The following is a 20,308-nucleotide window of genomic DNA, read 5'->3' as shown; positions in this document are numbered from 1 at the left end:
CTTGAAGAAGTATAGTATAAATCAAATAGAAGGCTCGTTCGTAGATCAGCACAAAGCTATTAATCCAATCCGATCCAAGATGAGTAACCGAGTTCTTCTTCCTATGGTTGGCACGAGAATCCCTCTCAAAGGGGAAGAATCTGATTCGATCTCCGGGCTTATAACCAACCTATGAACAATGGTCTGTCTCGTCTAGTTGGTCTCCTTCTTGGCATCAAGAGTCGTCAGTACTGAAAAGGCCCTGGCATTACCTTCGGGAAATCTAGGAGGACAGCTCGCCGAGCCTATGGTGGACGTCGGTTGGGTTGTCGACGATTACGACCATTCAAAGGCATTTTTCCATTAGCTGGAGTAGGAAGGGGGCTGACGTCGATAAGTTATTATATATATAAGATAATTAAGGCATTAGGAATCTGGGTGATCACGCGCTTCACGTGGTATTTATTAGGATTAGGACTGAGAAAAATTACCGCTTATTTCAGACAGCCCGGACCATCGCTTTTATCGTCAACAGAGAGAGCCGCTCGATAAAGGAAGTCGGCTTTGGGAAAAAATCATTCCTTTGCCGGGCGCTAGTCAAAGTAGTAAAAAAGGGCAAGTGGGCAAGTAGCGAGCAGGAGCAGTGTTGGGCTTTGTGGTCGTTAACGGGAACAAATGAAGAGGAGCATAGCACCCTCCAAACTCGATTGGCTAATCAAAGTCAAAGCGGCCAGCTTATTTTGAATGGGTCACCAATAGAACCGTCGGTTCTTTAGAATCTAACATCGGGACCACCTTTAAAGTTACCCGGTCTGGTTCCAAATCAACCGTTCGTTCAGCACTGTTACAACCTCCGCACGGATTCGTCGACTGGTAGAAGTGCTTTTTCAGCATGTTATGGGTTCCAACCCATGGACTTGGTAGCAGACGGTTCGTACGATGGTTCTGTCCTGAACCCAGTCATCGGCACATCTCCTATCTCCTAGAGAAGTGGATGAATAGCTGCGAGCCGCTAGTTTCCTGGAGAACGGCGGGAGAGGCTGGGCGAGACTTAAAGGCTGTAGTGACCAACCATCCGGTAAGAGGTTTTTCCAGAAAGAAAAAACCCGAAGGTTAGCCTTGCATGAACTATGGAAAGATAGAACTCAACTTCACAATTGTTAGCAAAAACCTAGAGCTTCCATGCTTCGGTAGAACCTTCTACTTTACCAATTTAAAAGTTTAAGCTGTGACACCACGTCGATTAACTTCGCGTTCCGCCATCACATATTGCACTAACTTCGACAAGGAAGTCGTCATCCTTTCTAGTGGCCTTGTGGGAATGCCTCTTGTAGGGTCTTCCATGTCTGGATGGTATGTCTTTAGACACCCCAAATAGAAGACATGGTGGATCTTTAGCTTGGAAAGAAGCTGAAATTTTTAGGCAACTTGTCCTACTTTCTCTATGATGGGGAATGTCCCCTCATTCTTGCGGCTGGCACCCTTACTAAAAAAAAAGGAAAGATTTTTTGCAATAGTTGATTTTTTCTTTCTCATCCTTCCGCTTGGAAATTCAGTTTCATGATTGAGTTTCCCCTTTCTTCTACAGATGCGGGGGGTCCAGCCCTCATAGGAAATTGCCTATGAGATCGCATTCCGTCGGTTTTTTAAGATTGGAGGGCTCCCTCTAGTGCTAAATAAAAAAGATCTTTGAGCAAGGGCTAGCTTTTCAACAGGCGAAGAAAGGCCTCACCAAACACTTCATGCCCAAAGGAAGAAGCAAATGAGCAATCGAGCCACGAGGAAACGAATAGTGATGCAAGTCTTCATCAAAGCTCACACGCTAAGTTTGGAACCCTTACCCTTTCCTGCGAAAACCAAAGCATCAAAGACATCGGCCACCTAGTAAAAAACCGACAGTCGATGAAGAAAAATGCTTCAATTATGGACATCCCAGTGGGCCCCCTCACATCAGGTTTTCGAGAAAGAAGAAATAAGAATTGCTTTTAACTTCCTATCGGCCCTCTTCTCTGTTCTAGGTCCTTTCCTCACTGAGGACCATGGGCCAATAACTTCAGATACAAAGCATGATTTTTCCAAGACGTGCAAGGCGCCCCCCAGCCTTCCAACGGGAAAGACTTCAACATAAAAGTAAATTTCCGTTCTTCCTGTTCCCGCGGCAGACGTATGCTCGGTTGAAGCTGGATTTAGAAAGGATCAGCAGCGGTGCATATATGATATTTTAAGGACAAGAAATATTGGACTAGACTATTCCTTATGTAGATGTAGTGGATAAGCTCTCCGTGTTGGGATAGGCGTTCGGATTTCCACAGCTATTCTAAGAGCGTGCTGAATCCAACCGTTGCACGTTCCCCCTTTGGCTAAACCACCACTTCAGGCTAACCCTTTTGCCTGGCTGGCACTTACTCAAGTTAGAGTTTTGCGCTCTCTCAAAACGCCTGCACGCCTGCGAGTGTTCTCCCCGGTCCTACAAATTGAGCTTCCGAAAGGGGTGCTTGCTGGAGCAGCTCAACGAGATGTGGGTTCAATTCCCGCTATGCCTCATCCTAGTAGGTGTCTGCGCCATTGGGCCAGCTAAACTTGCTCTGATCTAGTGTGCGTCCGCTCCTGTTCGGGCTCACTCAGCAGAAAGCTAACTCTCTTCTCCTGCTTTAGCTTGAGCCCACCCGGACAGACTCTGGCATGACACCCGTCACCATACATAGGTAATAGCATGTCCCAATGCTATCTTCCTCGAAGTTGCTGCTCAATATGATCTTGTTTTTGGGGGGAGGATCCACTAAATGGACCAACGGAGCACTGTCGGGTCGATAGCCCTTGATACGAGATCACTTTTTTAACAAAAAAGAGTTGGATTTGCTAGCCTTAGCCGAAGAAGACTGTTCGTATAGTAGTAGGTTTGAGAACCGGCTCAAACCATCTCATAGGTCGTCCTCAGTACAAAAGGTCAATTCAATTCTCAAGTTAAAGGAGGGAGGGTCAAATTTTCTATTGATCGAGAAACTTGGGCGGACCCCCAACTATTAGCACATTCGAAGATTCAGATGAATAATTGGTTGGGATTCATGAATTATCACGTCTTGAAGGTCAGTACAAAATCTTGCTCTACCCATTTTTATTCTTTCCCTTTACTAGTAAGTAGTCAGGGAGCTAGACTAAGATCGACGAGTTGTCTGCTTTGCTATTTGCAAATGAGTTTACCGTCATCCCTGAACAATTTTGCTGGAATTTCAGAAGGAGAAAGAATTCGCTCATGATGCGTAGGAAGTAGGGGAAGAGTCTGATTCAAAAGCGTCTGTGATAGATCACGTCGAACTGAAGCACTTAAGAAAGTAGCTGATAACTTTTGGTTTATTTGATACTTATTCTGACACGGTTCATAAGGTCACAGCACAGACATAACCCGGAAATGCCCAACCACTATGGCTCCCCCTTTTCTTTCATACGCTCGTCCTTCATAAATACAGGGGAAAATGAATTCTGTAATAAAGGATCTAGACTTAGATGGGACCAAGCAGAGACAATTCTATATGAAGAAGATCGGTCCACTTACAAAAATACCTAAACGAGAAGGGATCAGTGCTGTTAACTATACTCGTTATCAGAATGGTTATACCATGGAAAGATTGGGGACCATCTTTCAAAAATGAACCCGGACGCATTTCTTGCTTGGTCGAACCCATATATCTTGGACTATAAAACTGAATTATTCGAGATCCCCACGGAGCGGTATTCAAATTAAGACTACAATCATACAGATTCGATATATGATTCAATATTGGACCAATCCTTGAATAGTTCAAAATGATGTGGTGGCCAGGATATGGACCGCTTAAAGAAAGGATGCCTCTCATCAATTAGTCCATTATGGTTTCCTTTACCATTCCGGACTACTAAATTCAGTTCTAGCAGTTTCCATCTCACGAAATTGGCCCATTTACAAACTGGATGTGAAAAATGCCTTACTCCATAGTCTTTGACTTTAAGAGGTATACATGCAACAAGCTCCTAGATTTGTTGATCCATCTAAGCCTACTCATCTTTGTCGCTTTCAGAAGGCCATTGTTTGTCTTCGTCAAGCACAATTGGCATGATTTCAATGGTTCAGTACATATCTTCTCCAAAGTGGCTTTCGTCGGAGTGTTGCGGATACCTCCATCTATCTTTCTTCACCATTCGTCTATTGGTTGTATCGTCCTTTTTCTTTATGTTGACGACATCATCTTAACTGGTGACAATAGATCTCTTCTCACTCAATTTATTCACCGTCTAAGTAAATATTTTTCCATGAAGGACTTGGGTTATCTCAATGACTTTCTTGGCATTGAAGCTTAGCGTGACTCCTCTAGCCTTCTTCTGTCACAAACCAAATATGCTTTAGATTAATTCCACTTGACCAACATGCTTGGTTTCAAACCTTGTGCTACACAAATTGCTTTTAGTTCTAAACTTTCGTCTTTGGATGGTACACCTCCCTCTGATCCTCAGGCCTATCGGAGTACTGTTGGTGCTCTCCAATATATCACTCTCACTCGACCGGACCTCCGCTATGCTGTTGATCATGCCTGCCAGTTTATGGCCAATCCCATCATTGTTAATGATCAGTGTCCTAAACGCATTTTTAAGGTATTTGGAAGGCACTCTCCATTATATTATGGTCTTAGATTTCATCATCGCCCTATCTCAACACTTTCTATTGTTACTGTTATGCGGGGCGGGTTGTCCAATAATTCGTCACTCTACCATTGGATTCTGCATTCACTTTAGTGACAATGTAATTTCTTGGGGCTCTAAAAAGAAACCAACAGTTGCCCGTGCTAGTGCAGAAGCTGAATACAATGCATTAACTATCACTTCTTCTAAAATTTGATGGCTCTCCTACTTGCTAAAGGATTTACACGTGGCAATTCCTCACCCATTCCTTCTCTTTTGTGACAACTCTTCATACTCTGCTTCCACATTATTCCTTTCAAGGTTACACCTCTTCGTAAGTTCTCACTGTCTCCATTGTGTTCTTCTTCAGTATCTCCTCAGGAAGTAGTAAGAGGACGCGGCAAGCTAGAAGATTAAGATGGCACCACAACTAGCCTATCTTTTACTTTCTTTCAAATCAGAATGTTCTCCTGCTCGAAGAATGTGTTCCTACCACAATAGTTGTTGAAGAAAGAGCTAAAGGTGGGCTTGGGGAAGGAAGAAAATGAATTCTGAAATCCTGAAAGGGAGGAATAATCTATTTTCTGTCTTTTTGTATCCGTAATGGAATAAGCCTTGGCATCAACATCAGCATAACTATCTCCATCTGAAACATTAGAATCCTCGTCAGCAAATGAATCCGTAGAAAGAGCTGCCACTTAATAATTTGTGGAACCAACAAACTTTTACAAAAAAATGCAAACTAGGGTGATCGTAGATCAGGGGAAGGTTTAGAATCCTATGGGAAAAGATAGGTAAGAAAAGTGACTAAAGTCTACCAAGACTTTAGAGGCCACTCATAATTACTGAAACACCACCTAGAACGAAATGCGTCGTCAATGAAGTCGATCAGTCAAGCCTGATCTTCGACCACACCCGTAACACTAATCTAGAAGCATTGATACATGAAACTCGGAATTATGAGCTTTGGCAACAGGATCCAGACCCCTTCTGAGAATCTAGAAAAGCATCTGGTGGTAAAGTGGAAGCTAAAGGATATAGGCTACCGCCCTCTAAATAAAGATCTAGATATAGAGTCGAAGAAAAGGTAATGTGTTTCATTTTGGAAATAAAAAACTCGGAAAGCTTGATCTGTGATGTCGTATAGCTCTTTTGGAAGGCAGTAAGAACAAGATTCCATAGAGAAGCACCATCAAAAATAGAAACCAGCCAGTTCCAGCAGAGTCAAAGTCAAATAAGAAGGGCCTTGGGCCCCGTACTCCTTCTTCAAGCTATCACGCCCATCCAAGCCTATTGCTTCTATAACAGCAAAAAGAACAGACTAACCACTACTACCACTTTCACTACTACAGCTAGGGGCTCTTCCACTCAGATTATTTCCTTCGCTTTAGGAAAGGTTGAAAGTGAAGCCGAATGAAGGAGAGTTAAGTTAATTGCTCATTCTCCGGCTACAGAGCATGCCACTATGCTTGATACATGCAATTTCATTCCTTGTCACTGTAGTTAGTGACTTGTCTTCGCTCGCCCTCGATCAAACTATCAATTGAATAAGAGAAGAAAGCTCAAGATTCATTATTTTCGAGCTCCCCCCTTTTTCCTCAATTCGTAGATAGAAAATCGGATTCTTATCCATGGCAAGTGGCATCGTATAATAATTTAACGACTGCTTTGAGGAGCTTTCTCTCTAACCTCTCTCATGAAATCACATGTCCCAAAATTGACTATCAAACTCCATTCTGACTCTACACTTTGTCATTTGCGGTGTGTTAAGTCTACTAGCTTGCTGGTAGGCGTCAGCATTAGGTAACTTTCTGTATGTGTTCCAGAGCATTATAGGCTTTCTAAAAAATCTTTTGGAATCCGTGAAACTTAAGTATGGAGGTGGGAATCGTCCCGCTCACATGTGCAGCTGCAAAGATCCGATCCTCGCTGGAACTCGAACAATCCCAATAGCTGTTGCGACAAAACAACACTTTTCTTCCCCTCCAACCGTGAGTCTGGATTGTCGCCATGAAGTTGAGTGAACCTAATTGTAAGTCTCTTAGTGAAACTCAACTCTTCACCGAATGGCCGAATGCCGGGTTTGAATTCCTCCCTTCTAATTACCGCCCCGTGGGTTCCTTCACTTCAATCCAGACTTTTTACGATTTGAAGATATAAATTATATTCTTTGTGGCAGGTGGTATCATATATCATATATATAAAGTAGAAAGGCTTCATTTAGGAGCGTTGTTTTCATCCAACTAGTTTTATCATAACTAAGCGGTTAAAGAATGTTATGACCAATTATTCCCATTTTCCTTGGTCAACGACCAAGCAACGTAATATATCTAAAAAAAGTCTCTCTTTTTGTTTGGGGGGCGCAGAGCAGTCAAAGAATGAACCAAATCATCATGTTTAATGAACTTCTACAGGCCGTACAACCATTTTTAGAGGTCGTTCAAATCATGCACAACGCGGGGCAAGAGGGGCTACTGCATGTTCTCGGGAATCCACCCGTGGAAGGAACTTTGGTGGTCCAAGGCGAAGTCTCACAGAATGAGATTTGAGCAGCTTTGGAAAAAAATGAATGGAAAAATCTCACTTTGTCTAAGGAGTGGAGGTCTATAGAAAAACACTTTGACCTCTGCGAAAGCAAGATAAAGACCATTATATAAGCAAGGGAACCTTCCCCTTCATATAGAAAAAGATGTTGATATTGGCAGAGGTATTGATGCCTACTTCGCCGATCTGAACCACTTGGAGTCTAATCAATAGTGGTTACAACATATTAAGAGGGCCCAGGCATGTATAGGAAATCCCAATAGTAAAATTTGGCGTGAGATCAAAGGTTTGATTGAGAGCTATAAGGTCTAAATATTCTTGATAATATGAAGGTAGTAAGAGTTTACGGTGGGTGGGAAAGCAGGAGGGGACCCCTATGGTTAGACTAACTAGCCTTTTTGGTTAGCGAGGTTCCTACTATGGTGAAGTGAAAGATCATTCACTATAGTGGGAAGAAGACAGGTGGGAATGAGCAGAGCGAGAGCAAAGCAAGTTCCAGTGGTGGGTTGTCTTCCTGGTCCCATTGAAATCTTTTTGAGGGTATAGAACTCACTTCATACCTGCAACAGAGTCAAAGCTGCGATAATACTGACTCTCCTAGTCAATAGGGCTATTCAAACCAATCCCCCCTTTTTGTTTGCAATTACAGCTGTAGAATAGTCATCCCTAAAAGAAGCAGTTTTCTAATTCAAATAGGCTTCTTTTAGAATAGGTTGTTCTCGAATAATCTCTTTCAAAGATAATTGAATACTTTTAGTCCCTTGGGGAAGGGTCTGCGCCCAGGGGCTCTTTTTAGCACTTTTGAGGAAGTGAGGACGAATAGTCGACTTTGTTGCCTGCTAGACTACTTTCATCTCCTGATGTCCGAAAAGGTGTTCTATCTTATTCTCTTACCTGCAAGGGAACCGTCAGGTTGTAGTGGTTGAAGTAGAGCCAAGAAGCGATGGACTAAGCGAGTCAAATAATGCTGGAGCGAACCATGTTGGATGACGGGTGAGGGTGAGAAAGAAGTCCTGCTCTACTGCTTTGTGTTAAGCAAAGTGAATTTACTTTGTTTCAGGCCATGTTATTCAGTCTCATGGAACTAAACTCTTAGATGCAGCATGCAACCGCCTCCATCCATCGGCACATCCGCCCTAGATGCACGCTTAGCCGCATTGTTCATCTTGAAAGGGAGCCGCGAGGTATTGTCATATCAAGCCCAAGGTTCGCTCTACTGCTGTAAAATATATGCCATTTACACATCTTGGTGGGGGCTCTTCGTGCAACGATCTTCGTTTCTTTAGGAATGGTGCAGGTCAATTGGTGTATAGGCCATCTCGGTCTAATTTACAATTTACCTCTATTTTGAATCCTGCTTCCTTGTTAGCTCGGAACCCCCTTCTCTGTGAAGTAGAGAATTATCGATCGAAGACTGAGAAGATCAAAGAAGATATTTTAAGCATCGATTGTGACATCGAATGAGACGTATCTAGGTAGCAAAGACTCCGGTTGTCTTTCATCTTTGAAGAAGTGAAACGCAGCCTAAAAAGAGGCTACGATGCGGTCTAGGGTTGAGTGAGGGCCAGTGGTTGCGTTGTGAATATTGAATTACATGTGCTAGATATCCCTGCTTCTTTGAATCTATTACTGGGTAGGCCATATAACCATGCCTTTGGTTGCTCTTCCTTCTTCGTTACAACAAAAGATCAAGATGCCAAGAGATGGGGGATTCTTACTATCCATGGAGATGCTGATAGGGAGACAACTTTCTTCGAGGTGAAGGATGACAATGCTGGATTTAATCTAACCGGGTTCCAGTTTGTTAATGCTATAGAAAGGGTGCCCCTTTCTTTTTCTCCTATGCAAATCATTACGTGGCTCATATAGAGATGGGACATTTCCCTGGACTTCACTCGGGGAAGAAAGATAAAGGGGTCACCAAACTTTGTGAATCATAAGGTAACTTATAGGTTGGTTTATGTTCAACTGAAGAAGACAAGGCAACCGAGATAGATGAGCAAAAGAGAGAAGAGGGTTTGGCCTTATTTCCCAAAACTCTCATTCAAAGGCATAAATGGGTTTCTCATAATCAGCTCGAGGTGGGTTCTCTAAGACTTTTGGATATCCTCCCTTTCTTCAATCTAGTTTATTTAAGCGGGATGGGCAGTAGCTTCACCCATTGTTAGAATCGAATATAGCCTTTCAATGCAAGGCCCCTAGCGATAGGGGAAAGTAGAGAGGGAATGCGGGCTTCTTTCACCCACTTGAGTTTTGTTTTGGAGAGAGCATTGTGGAGCAGCAAAAGGCATAAGGGGAGTCGGAATGGACTATCATATGTAGTGTTGAATTGAATCTGATGTTCTTTCGAACAAAAGAGGAACAAGTGACCACAAGCTCCGCTTAAGCCCTCGACATGCAGTTAGCTTAAAACATATTCATCATGTGGTCGAGCGAAGCTCACCTCTGTGACGAAGCCTAGCATCACTTTAGATAGGAGCAGAATGGATGACTTAAACTGAAAGTAAGTTCTTCAGATCGATATATCGTACGACGTAATAGAGATCTTTATCTAGATCTGTTGCTTCATAGAATTCGGGACCTAACGATGTTCGGTTCGTCATATGAACTGAACGGTAATAATCTAGTAATCCTCTCACTTCGTTTGAGCTGAATTACATCCACCCTCTCATGGCCGAAGGCTCCGCAACACGTTGGAGACCTTTTAGATCCTGCCCTAAAATGCCCAATTCCCTAGAGTTCCGAAGTGATTCTCATTCTCACCGCAGCCTTCTTAAGCCGAAAGAAAGCCGGGCAAGAATCTCATGGTAGTACGAAGGGGGAGCAGAATCGTATCTGGGAGTGGTTCTTTAGATCGATCACAGATTCTCGGCCCCATCCTTTGGCTTCCACTCCAGTTGACCTCTCTTGTTTCCATCCCACCGTAAGAAGGTAGAGAACAAAACCAACCCAGCAAACAACTATTACTATGCCCCTAGTAGTAAAGCATGTACTTCTTGCAAGGCTTGCTGAGCTTCTTCATGTGACATACATTGCAAAAGTAGTCCGTTGAACGATTTTCGATCGAGGGCATCGTAATAGTATACTATTTTTGAACCCTGATGGGTTTTGCAGTTGACCATTTAATAGCCATGTTCCTGAATATATATAGAATAGGGCTTCAATGAGCCCTATATGTAAAGGGGTTCTTGAACCCTTCTAAGCAATTAGAAGTGCGCGGAATTGGACCTCCCTCAAATAGATGGATCTGGGATTGATTGTGGAACCGAGCATAGAGAACCAGGGGCGGGCAGGAAGATAAGCTAGGCAGAGTAGTCACTCTGGAGCAGGGTTCTTCGACTGGATCAATGCATGTATGAACCCTAACAAAATTCCGAAGGTCTAGTCTAGAAAAAACCCCGATTTTGTTGGGTAGCTTTTTGGTAGGAAAGGTGGTCACAGGAAGAAATGCCCTACCAATGAATAGATTAGTCTACTAACGTCAACAATCTCTTTCTTCATATACGAGAATGTCTTCTTTTCTATCCTAAACTATAGATATGAAAGAAAAAAGAAAGATAGATATTCACATGGTAGGAATAGGGCAGTTGCACTAAGGGAGAGAGCTAGGGATTTGATAAAGAGGATAGGACAGGGTTCCAAACCTGCCCTAGTCTCAAATAGGGCGCAAGCTAGGGACATTACTATATGAATGAGACTTCATCCTTATTACATTGCAAGCCATGCCTCAAATTTTAAAAATGCACCTCTAGTCACGAGCTTGGTAAATAAGGCCATGGGAAATTCTTTTCTTCCGGCCTTTATGTGATAGGGGGAGTCACTATTGCGTTCTCTCTCTTGGGTAGGTCAGTCTCGCTTTCTCTTGTCAGTAAGTATATCTGTCATGGTATTGCAATCGTGTCGTTCCAGTAGTGTTTGTTAATTTGTAGTTTTGAGGGGGGAATGAGAAAAGGTAAATAAAGACCTTAGAAAAAATTAAGAGATTCCCGGGGCCTGAAAGAGAGGAGAGGTAGCAGGGCAGGTATTCTCAAAAAAGAAAGAAATGAAAATAGGCGGGGAGGTAAGAGCGAGTAAGACTAGGTTATAACAAGACATTAGAGGTTAGATAGCTCTTACCGGAGGAAAAGGGTTCAGGTCACCCGTCCCTTTGACCCAGACACGAACTAATCCTTCTCTCTCTCTCTCATGTATGCCCGGTTTTCGTCGAATCTTTTTGATCGCCTCCAAAAAGAAACCGGAATTCCGTCGTGACATGATAAATAGTGATTCCCACCTACATAGCATAGTCCTCCCTCCAGCCTTGAAGTAGACTATTTCTCGAGTCTGATCTTATCCCCAAAGCCTTTTTGCAAAAGGAGTAGGTAGCTAGATAGATAACTAAAAGCTGATGATCTTTGCCTCTTACTAATAAAGAGGAAAGCCATATATATCTTATTAGTCAAGCCTAAAGACACTTTACTAATATAATAAAAGGTAAGACCGACTTTCGTGCAACAGCTGTACCCTTGCTTCTTGCCCATAGAGAGTTAGGATATTTTGTGATCTCCTTCGCCTAGCAAAACCCTCCACTTTTTGGCCGTAATCCCATGCTTTACCAACGCATTCAATGGATTCCACCATGTATCGGGAGCGGGCGAAGACACGCAGCTTCCATTTTTGGGGTACACCATCACATGCTGAGCAAAGAGGTATATATCACACTTATTCACAAGCGCAAGGTGCGGCATCCGCCTGAACGGGGAGAGGATTTCCCGAAAACAAAGATAGGCATGTCAGGAAACAATGTGAAGTCACCCCTATTTCGCTATCCAGGGAGTTGTTGACTAATGACCTAAACAATGTATGATGTTTGGGAAGCATGAGCAACCCTTTTCGCCTGAGATAGCAATGACAGGAGATTGACCGTTGGGGTCGAGTGATCTCAAGGGTATAGGGGTGCTTCTCCTACTGCGACTACCTCTCTATTTTCAAAAATATATACAAATGGTAGGCATTGGGAGTGAGTGAACTACCCAGGGAGAAAGGGGAAACCTCTCTATATAAGGGAAGGGAAAGGATTATCCGCTCATAATGATTGCAGAGTCTCTCGGGGTTGGAGTCTAATAGTAGTCAAATCAAGTCCTCCCCTCTTACTCAGAATAGCTAGCGAGAGGAATACTACTGATTATCTATAAAAGAAGGCTTTTAAGAATGAAAAAAATCTTATCTTAAGGATAGAGAGCCCCCCGCCTTCCTTTTCAGATATGAGTGAGTGAGCGTTTTTTCTGCTATGAATGAATGACCTATCCATTATTTTCAAGCTTGCTCTTCAAATCGAACTATCGCTCTCCTCTATGAAAAGGTTCTTCCGTAATCACTCTCAATAAGACATCCATTCCACTTTCAAATGAAAAGAGAACTAGACTTTTCTCTACATCATTTAAATCCGCCATTCAATCGCAGTACGGTGCTCTCAAAAAGCTCAACCCTCTAAGCATGAAATGAATAAATCAGGAATTCGACCTGGGATCCACCCGTTCCGATCCTTGCCTACTAAACAGTTGCACCCCCGAATATGTATATTGGGAGAACCCAATGATCCTTCCATGTGAAAGGGAAGGAAGAAAGAAAGCGAACACAAATACTAAAAAGAGGTTCATGGGGATCCCCAAAAAAGGGGATAGAGAGCACGGAACGGGCTTAGCAAGCATAAAATAATCCCTACCTATACATTCCATGGCAACAGACAAAAGGCAAATTTATCGTTGTTCTTAACCCCGGGAACATTTCCGTTCCCAATAATCTCCATAAAAAGACTACCATGATTTCCGAACGAACCGAGGGAGAGTCTTGGCATGAAAAACCGTATCTATGATCTGCTTCTTTCAAAGTATGTATCATCCGCTACCTTATCTGCCATCTCTGCAGCCGCCAAAAGCCTAGCCTCTCTCAGATATTGAGTGGGTTGACCCGGGAAGAGATCCGGATGAACCTTCCAGCAAGCAGAATACAAGTTGACCATAAGGCCATCTCGGGCATGGGTGTAAGGACCCGTAAAAAGTTTAACCAAAAACTCGGGGTTTCATGGTGCCAAGATAGATTCCTGCATTATTGGATTAAATAGTACCCTATGGACTGAGTGGAAAATGTTTCATAGAAGAACGCATTTCTGCGGCACATTATGCGGCCGCATAATCACTCTGTGTACCGCATAATGGCCGCAGAGTGAAGCAGTAAGTTTAGCCAACTTGAGGTTAGTTTTGCGGTCGATTATGCGACCGCATAATTGATATGCGGACTGCATATCGGTCGCATAATTCCTATTAGATTTCTACAGAGGGAGTTCTGCGGTGCATTATGCGACCGCAGAACAAGTATGCGGACCGCATACTGGTCGCATTCCTGAGCCGATAGTTTTGGCCCCTGAGGGCCATTTCTGCGGTCACTCTACGGACCGCATAACTGTTATACGATCGCATATGCGACCGCAGACCTGTGTCGGGACACCATTTTTCTTAATTTAAAACCCGCCCCATTCAGTTAAAACACCCATTTAGTCTATTTTGAAGCTCATTTCTGATATTTCTAGAGTGAGAAAGAGAGAGGGTTCTAGAGGGAGGGCCTAATTTTAATCAATTAATCTTCAACCATCACTCAAAGCTTGGAAATATTCAAGAAGAGCACCAAATTCTTCATCCTAAAAGGTAAGGCTTCATCACCCCAGCTCTTAATTTCAAACATAGATATAATGGGGTACTAGGGTGATACTTCGTGGGTATGAGGGTGATTTATCTTGCATGCATGTGTGATAAAGAGTGGGGAAAAAGTGAGTTAGAACCATGAACGTTTTCCTAATTCTCGGTTCAATTTGTATATTGGTAAAATAGATTGAGGTTGCTAAGGGTTACAGATAATTGTAGAGTCTCAAGAAGTGAAATTGAGGTATGCATGGCTAACTCTCTTCTTCCTATAATCGAACTCCCGGTATCCGAATAATTGGTGTAAGTTCCGACTTGATCATACTAGAATTGTTTGCCTTAGTGTGTTGGGTTGGAAGATTCATGTTCGCTAATTGTTTTAGATGTTTACCATGTCATCATGCTACTTGAGAACGTTGTTATGATTTTCCAAGTTCCTTCCCTTATATGTGTAAAGCCTTATGTGATGATACTTATCGACACGAATGATGATGTTATTTGAACGGATAAAAAGGGAAGGACTCGAATTGTAAAATGTTCCCAAGTTTTAAGAAATACTTAATAAAAGAGGTTGTTTGTGCCATGTAATGAAAGATGGGAAAGAAATATGAATTGAGTGAACAATTGAAAGAGGTTATGTCTCAAGTGAGATGGCTTAGCCGATCGGGCCGAGATCGGACGCCATGTTGTACACATGGTGGCATTTGTGTTGGAATTATTGATTTACATTATGTACATGGATATGTCTCACTTGAGATGGATTAGTTGGTCGGGCCGAGACCGGACTCCGCGTAAAAACACGGTGGCATTGTGAGTTGTGGCCTTCGCACTAAAGATTATTAATCTAAAAAGATTGAAAGATTGAATTGGAAACTATGTGATCCTTACTTGGTGTTTCTTTGTATTTCTATGAAGTACTTATTGATTATTATGACTGCCTTCTCCTTGTTGCACTGTTCATTCTATTAAGATTGGTGTTTGCCTTACATACTAGTACTATTCGACAGTACTAACGTCCCTCCTCACAGCAGTCTTGGTGAGCCCCATTTCTCCCAAGGGTCATGTAGTCCTTCTTTTGTATAAGTTTTCATATTTTGAGGTATAGCCGAGGCCTTGTTGCTGGCATTGTCATGCTGCTCTTTTGTAATCTTAGAGGCTCCGTAGACGTTTATGTGGGTCATGTATGTATGTTGGGGTGGTCGTTGGATCGAGTTCTGTTTTGGAAACTCAACTATGGAATAATATATATAAGGAAAAATGAACTAGCAATGTTTATATATTTTTATAATTGATCTCTCCCCTGTTTTACAAATGGTGATGCGATCTCGTTTTGGATTATGAATGAGTCCGGTAGGGAAGGTTTAATAGGCTTGTTTGACCGGGTTCACTCGGTTGAGCACCGGTCGCACTCTCCGAGGTTGGGGCGTGACAATGGGAAAGGAAGGCGGCGGACAATCGACTTAACTGGAGAGCCTAAACAACATTGAGGATTAGTTTACCAGTCGACAAACGGCTTCTATCTATAGGTTCTTTCAATATGGATCGGTCGACTTGTCACGATTGATTTCTCACATACAATTAGGTTAGGCGGGATTGGGGAGGTGATCTGAATTGCTATTGATACGATGCGAGGCTGATTTGCTGACCGTAACGAACTTGACTCTGCCGCTGAAAAAAAGGGTAGGAAGACCATTGACCTAGGCTGGGGAGGGATTGGGGTCGCTTTTCTTTAGGACTTTAGTCTATAACAAGGCTCAAAGACCTCCGTCTGGATTTGAAATGGAGCAGGTAGGGCATCCGTTTAGGATGTGGGTGGGATTAGTAGTTTTCTCTATTTTCTTCAATGGTAGGAAAAACGCATCAGCGAGCGTATAAGGGAGGAAACTAGTCTGTAGTAATTCAAATTGCTCCTTCGGATCACTAAATAAAATCTTGACTCACACATACCACAGTGTATTGTTGTCAACTCACATAGTCGCACCTACCAGCAACAAGACAAGTACTCCCTACACGCCACTAAATTACGTTATTTAACGCTTGGGTTCCCCCAATATAAGAACTATAGCCCAACCTAGCTTAAGGCTAAAGTTGTGGACTACACCCCCGTGAGAGCCCTCTATTTGACTAACATACTCCTTTTTTATCTCCCCCATACCTTCATATCAAAGCTGGGAACGATTGACTTTCAGATTAAAATAATACCGCATAATGACAGTACTTCTTCCTATTTCTTCTTTTATGATCTTATCTACTTGAAATTCTTATCTTCAATTAAAGCATCGCCAGTACTTGAAAGACTCGAAAGACCTACTTGATGAGTTTCCTTAAGAGTGAGTTCGTATGTGCCTTTAAGTCGAGTGTAGCAAAGGGATTCTCCTAAGAGAAGCTTTATCCCTTGAACCTGAAATGACTTTTATGAGCTGTCTCAGTAGTGACCGACTTTATTTTATTAGCTGTATGATTAGTGGCTTAGTTGTTAGATGTCTAAAAGCTCAGGTAAATAAAATCCCTTTTGAAAATAAACCACTAATCCACCTTAGATACTCTTTTAAGTCCGTGTAAGGAGGAGGGAATGAAGGGACCTACAGGAGGCTGAAAAGCCGTAGTGCGCTAGCGCTAGCAAGTTAGCACAACAACTTAGTGTCTTATTTTCTTTGCTGCTTTTTTACATAAGGTCCGCATGAAAGCGGTTGATAAGGCTTGTAAATTGCTTCTCTCCTTAGTCAATTTTGGACTGAAGCTATTCTGACTCACATGGAATACGAGGTTCATTTTCACCGAGCTGGTCGCTTGAGTCTATAGTCTACCTTTCCTATCCTCTTTTCTACAAGGTCTACTTTCAGACCGGGCCAAGCCTTTAGATTGTTTAAGTAGGTTTGGGCTAAGGTCGTTGCACTCCTTCCACCTCTTGGCAAAGTAGGCTAATGGGCAAGCCCCCTCTTGTCGCAATGGTGTGGGGCATCAGAGGTTGTTACCCCGTGGCCAACTCGAAGGGGCTGAAGTTCGAATCAGACCTTTTTGGTTGTTAAGTTATAGCAGGATTGAGCAACATCCAACAGCGTAAGTCCTTCTGGTTTGCACTAAAGTGGCTTAAGTAGCCCTCGAGGAGTCCGTTTATTCTCTCCGTCTGATCTTTCAAAGATATACCGACCTACGGCATCTGACCATCAGATGTCGTAGGTCATCTTTTAACAATACCGATATTTCGGGTTTTCATAAATTTCACATAAGATAAAAGCTCTTTTCATCATTAGAAACAACCTGATTTCTTACATCTTGCATTGCATTACCATAACGAAAAGAAAAACGAATTAAAAAAACAAAGAGATTGCTCCTGTGACTTGGGATGAACCTTTATCGGTGGAGGAAAGGAATAGCGATGGATTCCTATAGAGCATCCGGAAAAAAGTAGATTCAATTGGATGACGAATTCTTCCGTGGTATAAGGAAATCAAAGGTCCGCTTACACGAAATAAACCTATATTAATCTCTTAATATCAGAATAGCTTATATAGTCATGATTCAATTCATGTCCATTTTGACTGATTTCTCATTTTTCAGATCTGATTGTAACAATGGAAAAGTAGGAAGACTTTGGCGATTCATAATAGAAGGGGGTATCTAGAATATCTATGTCCCAGGACATAAAATATGAATAATGAAAGATGAGGAAGAGTATACTCTGTAGTGATATAGATGTTCTCCTAATCGACTACTTATTATGATAATGAACATTCTACTTAAAAACTAATAAACGACTCTCCAGGAGGTTACATTGTTTTTTCATATTCATATTTATATCCTGTGCAACAATTGTTGGGACGGACTTTCGTGGAAAAGAAAAAATTCCTTTATCGGATTGGAAGCGATGACTTAAGCCTTTTTCTTCTTCTTTTCTTATAGGGCATTTAAAGAGCGTGACTCTTTAGTTTAATTAAGTTCAAATTAGTTAAATTAAAAGGCCCCATTTTATTCAATTCATGAATTAGCCCACTACGAATCTACTATATTTTATTTTAATAATAATTATATATAATTAGATAATAGTAATAATTAAGTATATCATTCGTGTCTCTGTTACAACACAGCGAAACTAAATGGTTCGAGTCTAATTTGATTTTAGATTGTACACCTAATTTTCCTGGGATTGTAGTTCAATCGGTCAGAGCACCGCCCTGTCAAGGCGGAAGCTGTGGGTTCGAGCCCCGTCAGTCCCGACGGATTAAAAAATATATCAATTCATCTCTCCATTTTCTGTGAAAAGGTGGACAGGGAGCACAATTTCATTCCCAACGGGGGATCTTTTTTTTTCTTTTTTGTTTCACATTTCTCATCAAACAAATAGGGATTTTTTAATTACTTCAACTAGTACCGATTGGTGGGAGAGAGACATATGTGGATTAGTACAATTAACAATTTATTGGCTTATTCAGGATTCCAAGAGAGACTGGGTCTGGTTTTTCAACTAGATCCATGTATGTAATGGAATAGAGTACCTTATTTCTTTTTATCGGGAGCACATACACAAATGAAATTCCTTTCTTGTACGATACAAAATGAATTTAACTCAATTACATTACCCTTAGAGAATACTTTTCCAGATTCAAATTTTTCCTTTTCTGGCGGAGATTTTGTGTAACCTCAATTACTCCAATTTTGAATTTGGAAAAAGAAAGATATATCTCATTTAAATTTCACACTGAGCTTTTGATATATGCATCCTAATACTAATCCAAGGAAGGAGGATATTCAAAAAAATCAAACAAGGATTCCCACCATTTCACTCAAGGCAAGGGAATGAAAATTTTTCTATTTTTGTAGTTAGAATGGATTGGTCATAACTATCCAATCAATAATTGTTTATGACTGGCTCGCTATTCGCTGGTCATAATCATTATGTAGGAGAGATGGCCGAGTGGTTTAAGGCGTAGCATTGGAATTGCTATGTAGGCTTTTGTTTACCAAGGGTTCAAATCCCTCTCTTCCGCAATTTCACCTAATTCACTAATGTGAATGACTATAATATATCAAATAGCAATGGAAAAATTATTCCAACAGTTAGACTATTCTTTGATATATATTCTATATCCCACAGCTTCGGCAGGATCGCTTAGCCCCGTTCATCTTCGGCGCTAGAGCGCTCGATCTGTGGGCTATTATGCTCTCTTTCAAGGGTGGCTGATTCTAGGCAAACCTCTTGGATGTCTCTGCACCCCTAACTCCTTTATCACTGAGCGGTCATTTAGGGGCCTTAGCTGGTGATCCGGGCTCTTTCCCTCTCGACGATGAAGCTTATCCCTCATCGTCTCACTAGTCGACCTTGCCCCCCTCTTATTTTGAGGTCATATCTAGTATTCCGAGTTTGCCTCAATTTGGTACCGCTCTTGTGGCCCGCACCAAAACCGTGCTTTACCCCCAGATGTCTAGTCAACTGCTATGCCTCAATGCATTGCGAGGAGAACCAGCTGGCTCTGGGTGTGAGTGGCATTCCACCCCTAACCATAACTCAACCGCTGATTCTTCAACATCAGTCGGTCGGACCTCCACTTAGTTTCACCCAAGATTTATCTTGGTCATGGATAGATCACCCAGGTTCGGGTCGATAAGCAGTGACAATTGCCTTATGAAGACTCGCTTTTGCTACGGCTCTGTGGGTTCCCATAACCAAGCCATTGCCTATGAGTCGCCGGATTATTCTTCAATAGGCATGCGGTCAGAGCCTAAGCTAGTGATGCTTTTGGCTACTGGACTTTCGCCATCTAGGGTGAATCATTCGGGCTCCTTCACCTAACTGCACGATGCTTGTATTTCTCTCCCAGAACCCCGTTTTCATGGTTTAGGCAGCTCCCATTTCGCCCGCCGCTAGTACGGGAATCACCTTTGCTTTCTTTTCCACTGGCTACTAAGATCTCTCAGTTCACCTAGTTCTCTCGTGCCTGCCCATGGATTCAGCGGCAGTTCGAATGGTTGCCCTATTCGGGAATCTCCGAATCTATGTTGATTTTCAACTCCCCGATGTATTTCGTCGATTACTATGCCCTTCATCCTCCCTGGATGTCTAGGTATCCACCCTAAGCCTTTACTCCTTTGAACCTAGCCCTATCATCATGTCTAATAACAACCCACTTTCTATTCCCCGAGCACTCAGTGGAAGAAGAGGAATCAAGTAATGCAGTCAAAAATTCAATCCTTGCTCCCGCAGTCAGTCCTTGGGGTTGATCTCCAAGTTCTAATTCTGCCTCATCTGATAATAGAAGTACCTCCGTAAAGACTCCATCTCAACATCAATTCGTAATTGATGGCTATTTTACTTGAACATTTTCATTAACGTCTTCCGCTTGTAGACAAAAAGAAAGCAGACAGAGAGCTCGAGGTGCTGACCCGCAATGAGGCAGGCCCGTCTATTCCGATCGAGATGATAAGGACTTGCCCTTCCTTAAATTAAGACATGAATG

General features: G+C 42.3%; 1 non-coding gene across 1 annotated transcript; it reads left to right on the top strand.

Moving 5' to 3' along the window:
- Nucleotides 1-17,996: 17,996 nt before the first annotated feature.
- On the top strand, nucleotides 17,997-18,070 carry TRNAD-GUC (transfer RNA aspartic acid (anticodon GUC)). The gene has a single exon. It is a non-coding gene; the product is annotated as a tRNA-Asp (tRNA).
- Nucleotides 18,071-20,308: the final 2,238 nt, after the last annotated feature.

The sequence above is a fragment of the Nicotiana tomentosiformis genome, chromosome 1, assembly GCF_000390325.3.
Source record: "Nicotiana tomentosiformis chromosome 1, ASM39032v3, whole genome shotgun sequence".
Taxonomy (NCBI): Eukaryota; Viridiplantae; Streptophyta; class Magnoliopsida; order Solanales; family Solanaceae; genus Nicotiana; species Nicotiana tomentosiformis.
The sequence above is the reverse complement of the archived record's forward strand: the minus strand, read 5'-3'. Positions and strand labels throughout refer to the sequence as shown.